Source organism: Podarcis melisellensis (genome assembly GCF_964234715.1).
Source record: "Podarcis melisellensis genome assembly, chromosome: 6".
Lineage (NCBI taxonomy): Eukaryota > Metazoa > Chordata > Lepidosauria > Squamata > Lacertidae > Podarcis > Podarcis melisellensis.
Window position 1 is genome coordinate 26,849,177 of NC_138538.1, and position 19,796 is coordinate 26,868,972.

The 19,796-nt window shown below is 43.9% G+C and overlaps 1 long non-coding RNA gene across 2 annotated transcripts in view; it reads right to left on the minus strand.

Annotated features, from left to right (window-relative positions):
* Window positions 1-283: 283 nt before the first annotated feature.
* LOC309373250 overlaps window positions 284-19,796 on the minus strand; it is a 63,757-nt gene continuing 44,244 nt past the window's right edge. Inside the window, exons 3-4 of one of the 2 annotated variants that reach the window (XR_014169901.1) lie at window positions 3,811-3,946; window positions 284-870 (exon numbers count right to left, since the gene is read on the minus strand). This is a non-coding gene — a long non-coding RNA (uncharacterized lncRNA). Of the gene's footprint in view, window positions 871-2,728; window positions 3,947-19,796 lie in introns of those variants that run through there. The other variant, XR_014169902.1, reaches the window with a different exon arrangement.

The following is a 19,796-nucleotide window of genomic DNA, read 5'->3' on the forward strand; positions in this document are numbered from 1 at the left end:
GAGTCTTGCCAATGTAATAAGGCCTGTCGAGTTTCCCCAGTGCCTTGCAAAGTTTTCTTTCCCAGTCCACAGAAACAGCATTTGGAGAATGGAGGGCTGTCTCTCTCTTAGACTCCCAGGACTATTGTTAGCATGCAAAAAAAGAAAAAAGAAAAAAAGAGGGGGTGCAATTTGTCTTCCTAAGTTGCAAAGGCATGCTCTAAACAGCAGTTTGAGTGTTTCCAAAAGGCGAATAGGCTTACAGAATTCTTCCACCGATTCTATGTAATCATGTTAAATTTCACATTAGTCCATGAGCTGGGATGCTGCCCCCTCTCCCTGACTCATGACTGCGGTGATATTTAGGGGTGGGTTTCAAAAGGGATTTTGCATCTAGGGGGTCCCATGCTTTGAATGCTTTATGCCCAATATTGCAACGGGAGACATGTTAATCCTCCTGGTGGTTTCAGTGGAGTTTGGTTCCAGGCTAAATTAGTGAAGAGACCTGCTCGACTGCTGATAGGCGCCATTACTTGCCCCACTCCAAGGAAGCAGCAAAGGCAATGCTACCATTATTTATGTGTCAGGGCAGAAGCTGGCTTGGCTGCCTCCTTCCCCTCCTGATGAGGGCAGCAGCAGAGTGCCAGTTCAAGGCAGTGCAAAATTCTCATCACAGCATCTTCTGTTCTGGCACATTCCCATTGTTATATATCAGGTGTCCATATGCCATTCACTTGCATGGATGGGGCCAGGATTGCCTAGATAAAACTGCCCTAGCACATTTATAGTGGGCTTGGATTAGTTGTGGACCTACCTTTGAAGCTAAGTCTTTCGGGGCAGGTTTGAATTGCATTTAGCTAGTAGAGGGTGGGACTGCTTAAAGAGTCACTGCTGCAAAAGAATAAAATACAATGAACTGTGGTGGACTAAATTTTATCTCATGAAGATTTCTTGGGAGACATTCATAGCAGGAGAAAAGCCTCATTCCTCTGTGCCAATCTGCAAAGATTTTTTTGGGGGGTGGGGGGGCAGCGGATTGTGGCTTCAACCTTCTCCTCCTTCACCATATTATTTTAGCATCACTGGTGTTGCTTCCTGGAGTGATGCAAAAAGGGAAAGAAGCAAGCGGAGTAGCTATTCCCTCTTTTGCCACACAGGCATTTTAGGGTGGAATCATGCCATAAACTTCAGCAAAATGGAGAATAGGATCGATGGAAGTTAGATCAAAGTTTGCCGAGACTGGAAGCTTGCTCTTTAAAACAATGGGAGATTTCAGAGGCTGTCCACCTATGATTGAGAAGTGGTTAAAGACATTATTCCACCCACACATGCATGGAGAAAAACAAGATGTGAGTCAGCTAAGGATTGTGAGTGATTGTTTACAGTCTGATATGTGCTGCTTGATGTGATGGAGCTAATAAATGTTGGAGCTGTAGGTGATTTTCATGTTATGGAAGCAGCTGTGGGCAATTTCTAGGGAATGAAGTGACTACAAAAGGGCAACAGGTGGCAATTAACTCTTAGACCATCCTCTGGAGTAGGGATGGGGGAAGAAATTCAATTCAGTTTGCATTTACAGGCAACTCTATCAAATTTCTGAAACAACACGAGAATGAAAAGAAGCCATTCTTCAAAATTCACACTTATCTGAATGTTTTGATGCAGTTCTCTAACCAACCAATGTTTACAAAAATGCACATATATTAAAGAAAAGTGTGCACAAATGAATATAATAGTGAAAATAACGTGTAAAAATGCATATTAGGGCAACTGTTGGCAAAAATGCATGCATTTATTTATTATTTTAATTGATTACTTGCTCTTCACCTTTACATGCCAGGGTGGGTTGCAGCAAATAATGTACAAAGTTAAAAACAACATGTCAGAGCTGCCCGAGGTCCCAGCTCACAAAGGACCAACGCCAGTTCGTTACTATTTACAAAGGTCTTTATTGAAGTTCAGTTTCGATTTCAAAGCCGCGGTGCGCAGCCCTACGTCTCAAACTCTAGACCGCTGAAGCTCCGTCTGAATCTCCTCCCCCCAGACACCAGTTTAAGACTCTAGCCTTGCTCCATCTCTTCCTTTGCTCCTTCCTCCTCTGGGTCCGCCTGTCCGCTGGGGTTTTGCCCTTTCTGGACTCTTCTGACGCTGAGTCCCCTGATTCTTCCCCCTGCCTCCGGCGGGCTTTAGGACCTGGTTCCCAATCCTGGCTTTCTGCTGTCCCGCGCGCCTGTACATTTGAACTTGGCGTGCGCGCCCAGCCGGCAACCTTCCTCCTGAACGTTACACTGCTCCTGTCACTGCTTCCCCCTTCGGGGAGGCTAGCTGGGTCTGACTTCCCCTCCGTTCCCTCACTCTCCGAATGTAGCGTGGTCAGCCCTGACTCCTCTTCTCTCCCTGCTGGAGGAGATGCTGGCCCTGATGCATGGGACTCTCCCCCCCCCACTACGCTCTGGTGGGGAAGCTGGTCCTGATCTCCAGCTGCTGCTTTGGGAGTCCCCGCTGGCCTCTTGTTTCTGGTGCGTCCCCCCTGGGACCTCTCTTGCCCTGGCCATAGGCGCCCCCCTCTGGGAATCTTCTGATTCGCTGGAGAAGCTCATGGAATCTCTCGGGTCACTGTCATACTCCCCTACGCTTCCCTCAGATTCTTCCCCTTCGCTCTCCATTCCCTCTCTCCCCTGTGCCTCTGCTCCTGAGCCCCTGACACAACATAAAGTGACTTTCGATTGCAAACATAGGGTGGGTCATAAATATATACACCTCAGGTGTCAAAAGCCAGGGTAAAGCAGTGTGTAGTTAAAACAACATACAGGAAAAAAAAGTTTTTATTAGGGGAAATTCACACTGAAATGCTGTCAAATTTTCATGAGATTGTCTTTTTTTAAAAAAATGCAAATTAAATGCTGCACAGGTGTGGAGAACTGAATTTAAGTTTGGAAAAATGAGAAACTGAGAGACCTGCTATTGACAGATACTTCCATCCTTACTCTGAAGTGTCCATGACAATCTTCATGAAGTATGGTCCACTATAGCTTTGGTCAAGCTAGATGGAATCATTCTTGAGCAAAGTTTGAAATCCCTTCTTCTTATAGGTAACTTCATTAAATGTTTCACGGCCAAAGCAATCCAAAGTGGGAGGAGGAAGGAAAACCCAAAGTTGAGGCACCACAAAACCCAAATCCCTGCTGGGCTTGTGGTGGAAGCAGGGGGCATTTCACCATTTGTTTTCCCTTATTTATGCCTAAATATGACAGGAACTATTAATTTAGCCTTCCTGTGGGGACAGCCCTGATACACAGTGTTGTAATTCCACATTTCACAATAGTTCCTTGACACCTGGGTGGGATGCTGGATCGGACAATGTTGGCACTTCTGCAGCCCAGAAAACCCCAGGATGTCTTAAACCCTTTTGAAGACTGCCTCTTCAAAATGGATGCTGTTGAGTCCCTGTATATATTGATTGAACTGTAGCTGGAGAAAATGGGGAAGTAGGGGAAGGCACATTGCTGTTTTTTGAGTTTCCAAAGCTGATCTCTTTTTCTTTTCTTTTCTTTTCCCAGGCCATCCTTTCCATCTCCCCGCCACCCTTTTAATTTTTTTTGCCTGTTATTTCCTTGTAAGTAACAGCACCGCAATCTTCGCCTGCCTTTCCTTTCAGTGCAGTCAGTCCCAGGCAATTAGCTGCTACAATCCCACCAGAGGGCTTGCAGATATCAGCACTCTCAAAGGCGAGGCGGATGCTTTTCAAAGCCGCTGTCGTCGTCAGAGGGGAAGAAAACAGGAGTGAAATTTCTGGCCTACTTGCCTGACAAGTAGAAATATGAAACAAACCTGAATCTTAACAACCTCGTAACTTTTTTTCATCTCTCCTTCGATGTCGGGATGTCAAAGACGACCACGAGGGTCCTGTTAATTGGCGCAGGCTCCACCAGCCGAACCTCCTCCTCTTCCTTCCTAGTTATTAGTGCTGCGGAAAGAAAAATTGCAGTCTTCAATTGCCTCAGCCACATAATACAAACCTGGTTGTGAAATATGAGGCATTCAAAATCTGTCTTGGTTGTAAGGGCACATGATTTCCATATTAAGATGCCCTCTGTATATTTTAACATCCCTCCTTAAGGCCATCCTGACAGACAGCTCTGCAAACAATCCCGGGGACATTGGCTAATTGTACTAATCCGATTCAAATGAGCTTCTTTCTTTCCCACTTACCTCAGTGTGTTTCATCTACTTTTTAATTGGGTCACTGTTAAGTAGGCAACTTCAGACAAATTCTTCTGACAGACTTGCAGTCCATGTGAGTTTTCACCATCACGTTGGATCAAAGACATCATCCCTGGAAAAGGGCTGGGGTTTTCTAACCAAGAGGCACTCATTTTGCTTGCCTGCACTGCCCAGCCTCCTGATATATGCTCCGCCACTTAGACTGCAATCTCACACGGATTTACTTGGGAGTGAACTCAATGGGAACATTTCTGAGCAGGCAAGCATAGGGTTGCACTGTTGGTGGCAGAGATAGAGCGAAGCTGTTTTATTAATGCTTTAGGCTGCAGTCCTAACCTTGGTGGCTCCTTGGCAGGGCTGGACAGGTGAGTCTGCTGCCTTATCCACAGCATGCAAAGTGGCCAGGGTAGAAGGTGGCGGCGGCACAGTGATCAGAGCCAGCTCTGCCAGTCTCTCTCTTCCCCATTAAAACACCCCATTTCCATTGCCCCAGCCAGTGGTATAAAACATCTGGAGGGCACAGGGCTAGAGAAGACTGACCTAGCTGGATTCAAGCAATCTTAAGTTTTTCCTGTGCCCATTTGGTGTTTACATCTGAAATGCATAGGACCCCAAACTAATTTCCTATAGGAACTTACTGGCACCAAGCAGCAATATTAGCAAAGGGTAGCAATGGAGCTATTACAAATTTGCTAGTTAGGCTTTTCCCTTCATTAGGGAGAGAGGCTTATTGAGGCTGCTGGCCTTTAGCAAAGATGCCTGGCATTTCCAGAAGGGAAATGCTCAGCTTTTGTGTGCAATTTGCATGAGACAATACAGAATGCAATTTGTGTGAGATAAATCAGGGGACAGAATAAAAACTAGAAATGAATCTAAACAGCTTTCGGTTGCAGGTTTTTCTGGGCACATCCAATGTGTGTGCAAGCGAAGCAAGAGAAGCAACGAACTTAGCTAACAGTCCCTAAGAAAAACTCCTGCGCTGTGCACTGTGCACTCAATGTTTAGATAGCAGAATGCAAATGAAAGCAATTCCAGAATTTGTCATGACCTGACAGCAGTCCTTACATCGAGCTACAGCAGAGAAGGGCCATCACCCACTGCTAAGAAACTAGGCTCCTTTATCCACCTGCTCTAACCTGGCCAAGCATCCATTATTACGTCAGGCTGCAGAAATGAAGAGATGGAATGCAGGGCTGCTCCTCTGGCGCATCTCAAAGACTAGCAGTGTTTTGTGCCTTAGAACCATAGAATTGTAGAGTTGGAAGCCCCCTGAGGGTCATCTAGTCCAACCGCCTGCAATGCAGGAATCTCAGCTAAAGCATCCATGACAGATGGCCATCCAAGCTCTCCAATAAAGGAGGTTTTGACCTTTCCCATCCCAGCTGCCAATGCCATTCAAATAACTTTTAACTAAGAAATTGAGCCTGTGTTTTCTTATTTCCTCCTTCCTCACAACTTATTTTCCTTTTATGTTGTGGCTTTTTATATTGTAATCCTGAGGACAAGGACTATCCTCTCTCTTTTTTTTAGTGATTTGTAAGTTGCTCTGGGAGTCTCTTTTTGGCTAACAAGCAGGATACACACACACAATTTAGTTGGTAGCTTTTCAGTTCATAGAAATTAGCTTTTCTAGCAATTCAATTGCGTTCTTTCTCCCTTTCTGCAGAGACATTAATGATGATAGAAGGGACTTAGGATATATAAATCTAGGTTTAAAGAATATAGCTTTGTGGCTAAGGTATTAGTGATGGCTTCAAAAAAACTTCTTTTTCTCTCTCTCTCCCCTCCCCCCCTTTCAATTTTACCACAGGCTCTCAGAGTATTTTCACATGATTGAAGTTGTCCTCAAATTGACGCCACATAGAGACACTCTGGGATTGATTTTGTGCAGTGTATATTCAGTAAACATACCGCAAATGAACAGGAAAATATTGGTTGGATAGTGGGCGAGTGGCAAAGTCTGCTCCATAAAAATTGAATTTCAACCGTGCGCAAATACCCCCCTGTGACCACACACAAATTGCAGCTGCAGGCAGCATCTGTCGATGTAAGGAATGGACAAGCAAAAAAACCACAAAATAAAGCTGTTTCAGTTCACAAAACTTTCAATGTCTCATCATTTCCCCATTTCCTTTGAGAACTGTTTGAGTTTATGTCTGGTCTGATTAAAATTTTTTTAGTATGCTTTCTGCATGATCTCTTAGAGAAGGGTTGAGGAACCTGCAACCCTCCAGATGTTGCTAGATTAAAACTCCCACCATCCCTGAGCCTTGGCAATGCTGGCTGGGGCTGATGGGAGTTGGAATCTGAAAACATCTGGAGGTCCACAGGTTCATCATTCCTGCGCTAAATGTGGATATCACACGGCAATACAGAGTTAACCAAATGCAATTCCCCTCCCCCATGTATAACTGACCATTATTAAACCATTGTTAGACTAGAAACTATTTGTGACAATGGCTTAATACATGAACTCATCATAGAATTGTAGAGTTAGAAGGGACCCAGAGGGTCATTAGTCCAGCAGGAATCTCAACTAAAGCATCCATGACAGATGGCCATCCAACTTCTAATTAAAAACCTCCAAGGAAGGAGAGCACACCACCTCTTGTGGGAATCCATTCCACTGTCTAACAGCTCTTACTGTCAGAAAGTTCTTACTGTTGTTTATTCAGAATCTCCTTTCTTGTAGCTTGAATCCATTGGTTCACATCGTACCCTGAAGAGCAGGAGAAATCAAGCTTGCTCCATCTTCCATGTGACAACCAGACCCATTTTCATTTTTCCACTTTTATGTAGTTATTGTTCCAGAACAGGGGTGGTAACCCCCCTAGATATTTGTTGGACGGCACCACTCATTAGGCCAAGCCACCATGAGCAAGGACATTGGGATCTATGGTCCTGAAACACTGGAAACTCTACAGTTTCCTCAACTAGAATCATTGATTTCAAGGGTTGTGCTCTGAGTAAAACTGGAATGCTACCTGTCATATTGAGGGGGGGGGGACTCTGTCAAATCATACAAAAGAAGGTCCCTTTTAATTCTACTGGATCTGACTTTTACCCAGACCCCACAAAAAGCAGTGTGTGTAAGTGAATACACATGTGTGTTTGTGAATGTGTGCTTTCTCTCTCCATGTGTCAGGCAGAGTGACCCAGGGGAGGGGAAGAGAGGCAGCCAGAGGTGTGGCCCCATTGCACTCTCTCAAATTTCTAAACATGCCCATGGGCCCATAAAGATTAGCAATGTAGATAGTCCCCTTTTTGGTCAAGGATCTTAGACAAATTTCTATCCCTGATTTGCCTTTGAGGTTACTGAAAGTTCATGCGTTGCCATCCCAAGTTAAATAGGCCCAGGCAAGGTTTCAACCTCTAAACCTGTCATATTGGTCAGGTGAACAGCTTTCTCTCCCTATCATACCCACAACCATTTAGTTTAAAGAGTAGATCCTGCTATTTTTGGAAGGGCATCATCCTGATCAGAATGTGCTCTCAGTTCTGTGTTCATCTCACAGCTGTTATGCAAACTACACTCCCTCTCTGTTCTTGATTAGGATTACTAGATTAGGGGGCACTCGCATATTGCCAGATAAAGAAATGCATCACCCCAGAGAAACAGGATGGGTGGGACGAAGGAGGATACATATTTGCATGAAATATGCACACGCTGAACAATATTTATAAATGGTCCCTGGGATTTATATAGAAATACAGCACATCTCATCATAGTGGGGAAGTCTGGGACCATATCACCTGTGTGCCTGCTCAGTCTGCTACCCAAGGGCTAATGATGGCTGGGCAACTTCTGTATCTTATGATTCTTCTTTAAACCAGACCTGGGCTGGGCAGCCCTTCAAATGGAGGACTACTTCAAACAGAGGACTGCCCTCTGTAAAGTAGGATGCATGGCACCCTAGCTTAAATTTCTGTTGTCCCGTTTTGAAAAAGCCTCACCAAGAACAAATGCACGTAGAAAAATTTGCAGGAAATGGGTCTTTTTTTGCTCCACAAAACTCTTGACACAATTGTCATTCCTCATGTGCATGCAGGAAGCACCCATGACGTTGATTGGTTGAGTGTGTCAAAACCGTTCCTAATAGGCGTAATTAGCAAGCAACTTGTGATCCTTAATTTAGATTGATGGGGTGCTGTCATGGAATATTAGGATTACAATTGACCTACCTTGACAAGCTGTCCCTTTAACACTGTGCTCACCTGAAAGATTTACTGAACATTTGATTAACAGTTGAATCTTGACATACTTGTCCAGGTAAGCACACCAGAGTCTTTATCTCATCCTCTGTGTAAGGTGGATTTGATTCACAAAAGGTTCCTCCTATCATGGTGATTTCCCCCCACTATTATATCTCATGGTAGAGATCTTGCTTACTGGTTTTCATTACCCATGAGTCTTGTGCTCCCTGTACTTCTAGACTGAGCCCCTTATTGCTCTCAGCTCTCAACCAAACCCTCTTTGCTGAGTCAGCCCAAATTTACTCTCTAGTCTGAACTCCCTGTGGACTCACTAGCATCTACATGCAAAGCGGAGTGCAAAGCAGAGGTCTCGGTGCCTAACCTCTCTTGTAATTTAATGGCTTTTAGGAAACCATGCAGTTGGGATGGAGAGACAAAAAAATAAAAATAAAAATCCGAGTCATCATCTTCCACTCTGCTGTTTTCCCCCTTATATGGTAGCTTCCCATGTCTCTGACTGGTGGACTGCAAGTCTAAGGACACAGAAAACTGCATTGCATGGAGTCAGATCACCGGGTTCATCTAGCTGAGTATTGTCTACACTGAGTGGTAGCACAATGTCCAGGATTACAGACAGAGGTCTCTCCCAGTCCTCCTTGGAGATGCCATGAATTGAACCTGAGACCTTCTACCTGCAAAGCAGATGTTTTACCACTGAGCTATAACCCTTCATCCATCACCTGAGAAGAACAAGTTACTTAAACCAAGGAAGCAGCCAAGAATAACCTATTGGCTTCTTGCACCACATGGTCCCAGCTTTTCTTGTAGCTGCAACATTACCCTTGACCTTCTGCAATGTAAGTTCTGAAGCACAGCAGAGAGCAAACAAGTAGCTCTATTCTCTGGTCAAGCTATCATGGCAGTGCAGAGAATACAGCCCCTGAATCCTACTGTTTGAGTTCCTAGACCTAGACTGATCCGTGCAGCTTTACACAAAGAGCAGAAGCTCCTTTTTATCATCTCTTCCCAATATGGCAAAAGATAGCACTCCTCCTCCCATGGAGTGGGAAGGGAATACAACCTTGCAATAACTTAGGTGTAAAGCCAGGAATAATTAAAAAGCATAGCATGGAAGCTAAAATCACTGGAATCTTCCACCAAAATATCTGTGGACAAATTGGTTTATGTATCCTTATGCTAACTATCTACCCATATAGAGGCATTACTACTGTCCTGGCTCCTGCCAGATGAAGATCAACCCCTAAACAGGATGCACAAAGGTGGTCTGTAATTGATTCTGCCCCACTTTCTCACAGATGCTTTGAAGGTGCCCTTAACCACAGCAGGATCTGGGGCTCTTCCCTTCCATTCTACAACCAACAACCAACAAACACACCTTTCACTCACTAGACCCAGCTGTAAAAGACCTCAAGCCCTGGCATGAGTGAATGAACTCCGAAAGAAGTGGGAAGCCAGCGGATCAGCTTGTGAGTACAAATTAGTTCAGTGTTTATTATTAAATAGCATGTTGTGTAGCTGATGTCTGGGGGGTCCCAGTTACTCTCTTATTCTCTTGCCACATGTCTTTTTAAACTGCACACTGTCCTTTCTAAGTGTCATCTCTAAAAACCATCAGGATGCAGCAGATGATGCCAGAAAAAGTAATGTTTTTGTAAATCCACCAAAGCAAGAGGTGATTTTTTTTTTTAAAGTAAATACTGGCTTTATTGAGTACATTACACAAGCCCTAGCAAAAACTAGCCTCTCTTCTAATGGCTCCATCATTTGTATTCCTTACCCAGCTCCAAATCCTCATCAGCGTTGCTACAGATTCTGGTAGGAGCCTATTTATTTCCATGCAATAATCTTAAAATGGTTTAACCCCCTCACGACTATCCCAAAAGCAATCCCTGAAAGCATTTGCATAGGAAGAGTGTATATCAGACTGACTTCTTCCAGAGATTCTTCTTACTGCAATTCCTTCGTAGCCAGATTGTCATCTTGACAGTTTTCCCTTTACCATCTGCATGCCTGTCTTTCACTCCCCTTGTCCCTCTGGTCACATAATCCCCCCATCCCGCCAGTGAATGATGGATGAGACAGGTTCGAGCTCAACTCCAGGTTGCCAGGGGCCTTGAAGTGAAGAAGGAAAACCTATGAAAATGCCTCCCTCAGTCAGAGCCAATGTGCACCTTACATGATAAACCCAAGTGATGTGCTGGCAAACACTGCCGAGTGTGAATAGGAGAGGCCTGTCTTTAGACATAGTAGTGGAACATTCAGTGCTCATGTTCTGGGGAGCTGCAATTAGGGATGGGTAGATTTGACAGTTCATGTTCCTCCCTATTTTGTATTTTTCCATTCTTATGTCCAGCTTTTCACATTTCCACATCAGTATGCGGAATTTTTGTTTTAAAGTAGCCATCATGAAAATTCAAATTTCTCCTAATATTCATAATTTTGTATGCAATTTTGCTCACATGCATGGTTTTGTGAAGTATTTTTCTCTAATATATTTTCAAGAATATATGCATTTTTATGCACATTTTACTGGGGTATATTTCTGTACACATTACTTCGCTGGAGTCCTGCACTACAAAATTCAGAGAATTGTGGATTTCAAAGGATATGTGTTTCAGTTTGCAAAGTGATTTTTTTTAAAGTGCTCATTAGGTACTTTTGCATTTAAAAGCAAACTGGGGGCTTATCTACAATTACATTGTGCCCTGCATTTTCCAGGCACAGATCTGGATCCAAGTGCCTCCCCATTTTTGTCCTGAAGCTTTACCTGCAAAAAACCCCTCTTTGAAGCGCAACAAACAACTCTGTTCCTTTGTCTGAATGATGAGTGTCACCTACAGGAAGCCAACTGTGCATTCCTGGTCTCCCGTTTTCTCCATGTTCGAACACTATGTTTTACTGATTTTCTTTTTTCTTTTCTTTTCTTTTAAAAAAACGTTTTAAATGTTTTCCTCCATGGCAATGCCTGTGGATTTAAACCATTTATCCCTACGCATGCTCAGATGTTCTGATGTACTCACACGACCAGCTAGCAAGTATCTTCCACCTTCCTGAAAAGCCGAAAAATGTTTGGGATAGGTATCTGATCATAATACCATGTTTGCACATTTTTTTAGTATTTTAAGCAAAATTGGCTGGACAGTACAGGCGGTTAATAAAAAACTATGCTTGAAACCCCCTAAATTCTGTGCCCCTGAAGGACCAGGTGTGCAGCCTGGGAGTCATTTTGGACTCACAGCTGTCCATGGAGGCACAGATCAATTCTGTATCCAGGGCAGCTGTCTACCAGCTCCATCTGGAACACAGGCTGAGACGCTACCTGCCTGCGGACTGTCTCGCCAGAGTGGTGCATGCTCTGGTTATCTCCTGCTTGGACTACAGCAATGCGCTCTACATGGGGCTACCTTTGAAGGTGACCCGGAAACTACAACTAATCCATAATGTGGCAGCTAGACTGGTGACTGGGAGCAGCCACTGAGACCATATAACACCGGTCCTGAAAGACCTACATTGGCTCCCAGTATGTTTCTGAGCACAATTCAAAGTGTTGATGTTGACCTTTAAAGCCCTAAACGGCCTTGGCATCTCCATCCCCATCGTTCTGCCTGGACACTGAGGTCCAGCACCGAGGGCCTTCTGGCGGTTCCCTCGCTGCAAGAAGCAAAGCTTCCTAGCCAGATGGGGGGTACAAATAAATTATTATTATTATTATTATTATTATTATTATTATTATTATTATTATTATTATTATTATTTCCTGCACAACTGTACCTTCTGCATCTGTTTATCCTAGTCTTTCTCCATTGTTTCTATTGGAGCCAAAGCATACATACCATCATAACATGCAGTAAAATTGCTCTCCCAAAGACCATTAACCAGCAGCTCTCCAGAATTTCACACAGAGATTTTGCCTGGTCCTATGTGGAGACGTCAGGGATTTAACCTGGGACCTTCTGAATGCTCTACAGCCCTTTCCAATACATGCTTTTTTCCTCAAAGAAGACAGAGTGCAACCTGGAGGAAGAAGGAACAATTCAACCATGGGCACTTGGTGCTGAAATACAGATAACAAGGATGGGTGTCCGTTCCATGTCACGCCCTACTCCACAGGTTCAAACTCAGTTCCCCATGATCCAGCTACTGTACAGGAAATTAGTGTTGGAACTGGGCAAAAGGTTAGTAAAGCAGAGGCTGGGAAGGGCAAATGGGCAGAATAAATCAGCTCATTGCCCTCAAGGAAAGCTAAAGATCACTCTCACGCTGGATGCAGAATCTTGGCTGTCATTTATGTTGTAAATATATGGAAATGTGTGAAAATCTACTGTTTGATCTGAAAACAAGCCCTTTTAACAAATGCATCCCTTGCAGGGAGAAAACAAGTAGTGCTGTTTCGGATAGCACTGTAATAACGACAACACATATACTAATAAGACGCCCACACATCCAAGCACACACATCCCAAAAATGTGCAGATGCTTTTATGACACTTACCAAGCTCTGACGCACTTGGTTCTCTAACGTTTGAAGATTTAGAATTCACAGATTTGCAGAAGTATTACACCATGGCCAGAAATGGGAGATGGTGCCATGTTAGGAAACATCATGGGATTGGACCTTGCAACCTTTGTATTTTGTAACTGGTTTAACCAGCCTCCTTGGTCAGAGGGGCATAATGTCTAAAGTGGTTCTTTTGATTTTAAATTTAAACCATCTGTTTATGTTAAGGGTGCTGTTGATCAGGGTCAATTCATATTTTTGTTGTAAATATTATCTATGAGTGAACCTCCAGTGAAAGAGAAAAGAATGGTAGATTGTCACACATCTTTTCCCTTGAATGACATTTGGGACAGAGGAAGGGTGTGGCTCCTGACAGGTCATGGATACAGGCTGTGATCACATTCTCAGTTTTCTGGTTGATACTTCAATTCCTTACCCAATTCACACACACAAAAATCCAAAACTCAAAACACTGTAGTACAGTAATACCTCGTTAGGTTTCATGTTGCGTCTTTTCGGCTTGCGAATGCGGCAAACCCATAAATGTATACTTCAGGGTTTCACCACATGCGTGTGTGCAGAAGTGTTCTGTGCACTTCGCGCATGCACAAAAGTGTTCTGAGCGCTTTGCACATGAGCAGAACCGCTCTAACCCACTGTGTGCATGCGCAGAAGCAGTGCTCTAGTTACAGACTTTTTGGGGTGCAAATGGCACCCCAGAACGGACTGAGTCCGTAACTAGAGGTAACACCGTACTGTCAAGGAGTTGTTCAAGACAGCCCTGGTTCATCCTTGATTGCACTGGGTCCACAAGTTGGAGTGGTCCAAGGCTATATATATAAAAAAAAGAGCAGTCCAATGGTGAGGAGAGGAAGAATTAGGCTGCCTGCATCTCCTTCTTCCCCCACTATGTATAATCAGGGGTTGAACCCTAATTAAACATAGTACAAAGCCCCTGATTTGGATTAAGGCCTGGATCCAGGTCAGATTGAGTCAGTCTCAAATTATCTTAGGCTGAATTGGGGTTGTTCTGAAGAACTGGATTGGGCCCTGAATCAGACTGCAAGGGGCATGCAGAGCCCTTTTATTTAGTATTACAGTGGTACCTCAGGTTACAGACGCTTCAGGTTACATACGCTTCAGGTTACAGACTCTGCTAGCCCAGAAATAGTACCTCGGGTTAACAACTTTGCTTCAGGATGAGAACAGAAATCGTGCTCTGGCGTCACGGCAGCAGCAGGAGGCCCCATTAGCTGAAGTGGTGCTTCAGGTTAAGAACAGTTTCAGGTTAAAAACGGACCTCCGGAACGAATTAAGTACTTAACCCGAATGCTTTAAACGTGCATTTTATATTTGACTTCCTTTACGTTTTCTTTTGAAAATTTTAATATTTTTTTAAACTTTGCTGTGTCAAACATGCATTCTGTAGTTGACCTCCTTCATAATGTTTTTATTTTGAAATCTTTAAGATAATAGTTTCCTGTTAATTATGTTGCTTTGAATGTATATATTTGACTTTCTTCAGTAATGTTTTATTCTAGATGGTTTTATCGGATGTTTTAATGTAGGTTGCTTCGAGATTTTTTTCTTAAAAATATATAGTGGTATAGAAATGAAATGAATAATAATAAAACTAGGAGTGGTGAGTGTTAAAAACAAGCATTTCCTTTCACCATTTCAGAAACCTTCTCTGCTGGCTAATTCAGGACCATTGAAGTCAAGCGAAAAGCAAAGAAATGAAAATCTGTCTCCCTTCAAAAGCAGCCCTGTGTCTGAATGGTGGTAATTGGTCCAAATGTCACCATTGCACAGGCCTAAGGTGACGTGATGTCTCCTGGTTCCATTGTGAGTATGAAAGGCAACACATTATTTCTCGGTAAATGAACAGCTGCATTTATCCATTCACAAAATGGCAGTTCCTCTCCTTTTACCTCCTACTGCTGCCATTTCTAGAGACCTATAGACCAGGGCAATCAGTTGCTGTCATGGACCTGCTGGATGCAGGGGAGAGTTGAGAAGCACCAGCTGAGGAATCCCCAAGGGAACCCCAAGAGAAGAAGGCTCAGAGCCAGGGGAGTGGTGGTGGAATGATGATGGATAGTCAGAGGGAGAAGAGGAAGCAGACTGGGAAGAGGTGTTGGAAGCTGAAGAGGCAACAAGGTTTAGTGAGCAGGAAGAGGCTGTGGCAGAGAGCAGTTCAGTATCAGAGACAGAAGTGGAGGCTGGAGAGGAGGGGGCCAAGAGGCAGCAATGAGTCGGGCTGGTGAGGAAACCAGGCATTCTCCCCCTTCTGCTGAGACCAGCTCTCCTCCCTACTGGTCTCCCAGGATCAGAAGAGGGCAGAGCAAAAAGACAGGCAAGACGAAGGAGCCTCAGATTGCTTGGGAAGGAATTGGGGGAGGAGGAGACTTAGGGAGCCGTGGGAAGGCAGGGGATCTTCAATCCTCACAGCTGCCTCATTGGGGCAAGGACTACGCGAACGAGTTGCTGTGCTCAATAGGCCTGGTTTCCTGAGCTGAAGCCCTGTGACTTATTGCTAACCTGCTCCTGGCACCTACTCCTGGCAGTTGTTTTTTTTTTAAATGCATTAAAAATTGCATTTCAATTGTATGCATTTCCCCCTAAAATGCACCTTTTGGTATGCATTATCCCCAATAAATTCTCATTGCAGAACTGCAGAGATGGTCTTATTGCTTTTAGCTTACTGAGTCCATCACATTTTGTATTTTCTTCCATTTTTATCTCATTGTACGCTGCTTTGGTAGCTTATGGCTGTGAAGCAGTTTACAGCTCTGCACAATAAATAAATACCTGCAAAGACTGCCTCCAAAAAAACTGATAGAAGTGTGAAATCTGGTGGATAACTGCATTCTGGCCCAGGAATTAGTCTGGAAGTTGCAAATCAGGTCAGCTCACTTGAAAGTGCGGACTGAACAAAAATTTCCAACACTATTTCCAACAAAGGCATCATTTCTTTTCAGGCACCAGAGGCTGGTGCTAGTAGTAGCTGAGCAAAGTGCAAAGGATTCACAGCCGAAGAGCTACTCCTCTGAATAAGCTGATGATCCATCACTGGGTTTGCAAAATAAATAGCTATCTCTTTGTAATTTCCTGTATAAATGCCAGCAGCTGTGGGAATGCTGAACTTTCCTGAGCCCTTTAATCACATTTCCTTTTTAGTCACTGGCGCTGATGTGTGTAGGTGCCATGAATATATTCCCCGCTGTCAGCATGGAGACAGAGCAGAAAGACCCCTTGTTTGTTTGTCCAGATATTCATATGCATCTGAGCCAATGTATGATCTAATTGACAGATCTTCAGTTGAGGGGGCCGGAGGTGGATCACCCCCAACGGCATTTGCACTACTCTTTCTTTCCGAGAAGGAAAGGCGACAAGAAGTTGTGTTGGGTTTGGTGGGTCACAGTTGCGCAGGCAGTGCTACCATCAAGCTTTAAGCATCCCTGGATATTGTCCCAGTGCAGTAATTGTTGGGAGCCTTTTTCTGTCCAAGATACACATTCCCTTTGGGCAACCATGGGGTGGGGGTGGGGAGCCGAGCAACAGCCAGTGTGCAGGAACGTCTCCCCCCTTTTGCTGAACATGGTAGGAGCTGGGGTGCTCCTCCAAGTGTTGCCATTCACTAGGCTTTTCTCCCTCTCAGTAGTGAAAGCAGTGCACTTCTGCAACCTGAGGTGGGTGCTTCACCTTGTGTCATGGGTAAGCTGGCTCTGACGTCCTCTTCTTTTGCAAGCCAGTACTAATTTCCCCCTCCTTCCTTCCTTCCTTCCTTCCTTCCTTCCTTCCTTCCTTCCTTCCTTCCTTCCTTCCTTCCTTCCTTCGTCTTCCCCTTCCTTCCCTTTTATTCCAGATTTTTGTCCTTCTCCTTTCCAGTGGAACTGTCCACATCTACCCCATTTAATTGTTTCCCAGAGAAGATGAGCAAATTCACTACACACACACCAGCAAGCACACACCACCACAGCAAAGTATCTATGTGTTGTGTGCTGCTAATATTTGAGCTGGGTGATTTTATTCCTATACTTTCATTGTCTGGAAAGGCTGTAATTTGAAAACACACATATGATCTTTTGTGGCCATAGTCCCATGAATGCCTATTCATATACAAAAATGAAGGTGGTTCAAGATATCAAAATATTTCCTTCTATAGCTATTCCTATGTTATATAATTGTGTGTTGTTGTTTTTTCACTTGAGTATGAATTTCTCCATCAGGAATAACATTAGAATGAGGATGGTATATATAAGCAGCCCGCTGCTCTGTGATCAGCTTTGAGCAAACAAAGGGGGAGGGAGAAAAGATGTTAGCATAATGTGTGTCTTGCCACATTTTTACAGAAAAGTGGTCTTTCATATCCCTTGGAATGAGGCAGCATAAAAACCTAAACAAAAACACATTTTCTCTCTCCTTTTGTTTCCTCTTGTTCCTTTCCTTTCTCCAGCCTCCTGACTACTGCCCATCTAGCATCTCTTTGATCGCGCTCAGCTTCACTCATATTTCTCTATCTTGCCTCTTTTGCTATAGGGAGAGGCATCTATTCTGTTCATGCATTTTTCAGCTGTTTTATTACCATCAGTTCAGGACAGGATCACCTTTCTCCTCCTCCTCCTTCCACCACTCTGCCCTTGCCCCCCAGTTCTGGGTTCGTTAGTCACATGAGTGGCACTGGCAATTACGACAAGCCCACTCAGTATTCCGCTGGCCACTTTGTTCCTTGCCCGCTCCCAGTGGTCGCCCCTTCTGTGCCTGCTTTGCGTTTGCGGAGCAATCGTTACATTAAAAAACGAAGCCCTGCCTGCCAGTTCCTGGAAAGCGAGAGTGACAGCTCAAGTGCAGCTTGGTTTGGAGGCAGAGCGGTGAAACACGGTCCCTCTTTCCCCTTGGTGCTACAGCAGATGCGCCAGCTGTCATGTCAGAAATGTCCCGGGTCCTGAGCTGCAAGGTGCATGCTGGGATTCTACATTGCTGAGCATTTAGAAGCACTGAAGAGGGTTGCTAGAGAACTTTGCTGAGTGGGCCCCCTCCGTTTCATTAAATCCCAAGCATTCTTGAAAATGCGCCACTTTGACGTGTTCATAAATGCAGGATCCAAATGATAAGCTTCTGCTGCTGTGCCGTGCGTGCGAACACAGCCAGGTATTGTGGCTTGGTGAATGCAGTCCCAGGTCCCCGCTGTCAGTATATTGTGGGAGGGATTCAGGAGCAAGCCATAACTTTCGCTTTGCACAATTAAAGTGGATTAGGGCTCTCTGTCACCCTGGTGCAACAAATTAAGGTTTGTTTGTTTGTTTGCTTGCTTGTTTTGTCAAATCTTTTTTATTAAGTTTTACATTGCAAATTTAAATTTAATCATTAAACATCAACATCATCATTTAGGATTCCCTGAAACCTTCGACTCCCCTCTGCTCTATCAATCTTTCTTCAACTGCTTCTCTTTATTTTCTCTATTTTTCTTAAATAATCGATTTTTACCGTAATTTTTAGTACATTGCAAGCGTTACTCAATGCTTGTTCGTTTATTTTGAAATGCTTTTTGCTGTCAGGAAAACAAAGGGAGAAAGCACTGAAAAGTGTGAGGTAAATGAATAATGGGGCAGCGAAACTGTGTAAACAACATGGAAGTGAATCAGGATGAATGTTCATTATCATATAATCTCCCCACAAACAAAGAACAGATATAGCCTAAACTCCCTATAAACTTTGTCCAAGCAGATTATGATGAATGCTCAGTTAAACAGACTGTCTGGAGGAGCTAACAGGAAGAAGGCCAAGTATATAGGTTTATCAGACCTTTAAATGTCCAGTCAAATCCTGAATAATGAGCTCTGCTCAGGTTAGTGGATCATGCTGTGGTCAGACCTATGCCAAAAAAAAATGTATATATATATTTAATTGGAATGTATTTCTAAGCTTTAAGCTGGTTTTGCACCTCACTAGCCTTTGATTCATAAATGAATAAATAAATAACAGATTCAGGTAGGTAGCTGTGTTGGTCTCATGCAGTAAAAAATAAAATAAAAATTGTCCAGTAGCACCTTAGAGACCAACTAAGTTTGTTCTGGGTATAAGCTTTCGTATCTGAAGAAGTGCGTATGCACATGAAAGCTTATACCCAGAACAAACTTAGTTGGTCTCTAAGGTGCTACTGGACAATATTTTTTTATTTAAATAAATAACATTAACACTCAGCTACTGGAGGCTTAATTCTGATCAAGCACATATTTCTTGGGACAGTCATATCCACAGCTTACACCAGGGGATGGGGAGATGAGCCATCGCTATGCTGGCACAATGCTTCCTGTACACAATGCATACCGTACCCAAGAGGGGAGCACATATAGCATAGAAAATCCACAACCAATGAAGAATGATAAACTCTGCCAGTGTCTTTGGAAACACTGTCAGAAATAACCGAAGAGGGACCATGCTCCTTTTCTGAAAATCTTCCTATTACTTTGCATGCCAGAAACAGAAGATGTTGCAGAAAGCTGCTGCCTGAGTCTCCTATATCCACCACTGTCTCTTCCTCCTGCTCATTGGGATTCTCAGCTTCATGTGGTTCTCTGAATCTCACCCTTACAGTCTATTAGTCGCCCCCCCCGCCCCCTGGCCTAATTATGATTTATTACCTGCACTGTGCGACACAGGCATGGAAAACAACTTCCAGGCTGACACGGCGCTCTGTTTTTTTCCACCCCATATCCCTGCGTTCAGTTATTAATTCTGAGTAATTTATTTTGATGAAACCAAGAGTGACTCCCCCCACCTTTAACCTTTGGTATAAGTCACCTCCATGAGAACACAATTAGGGGGAAGTATAAGTGGGACCCTGCAAGAAACTAGCAAGTGGGTCCTCACCTCCT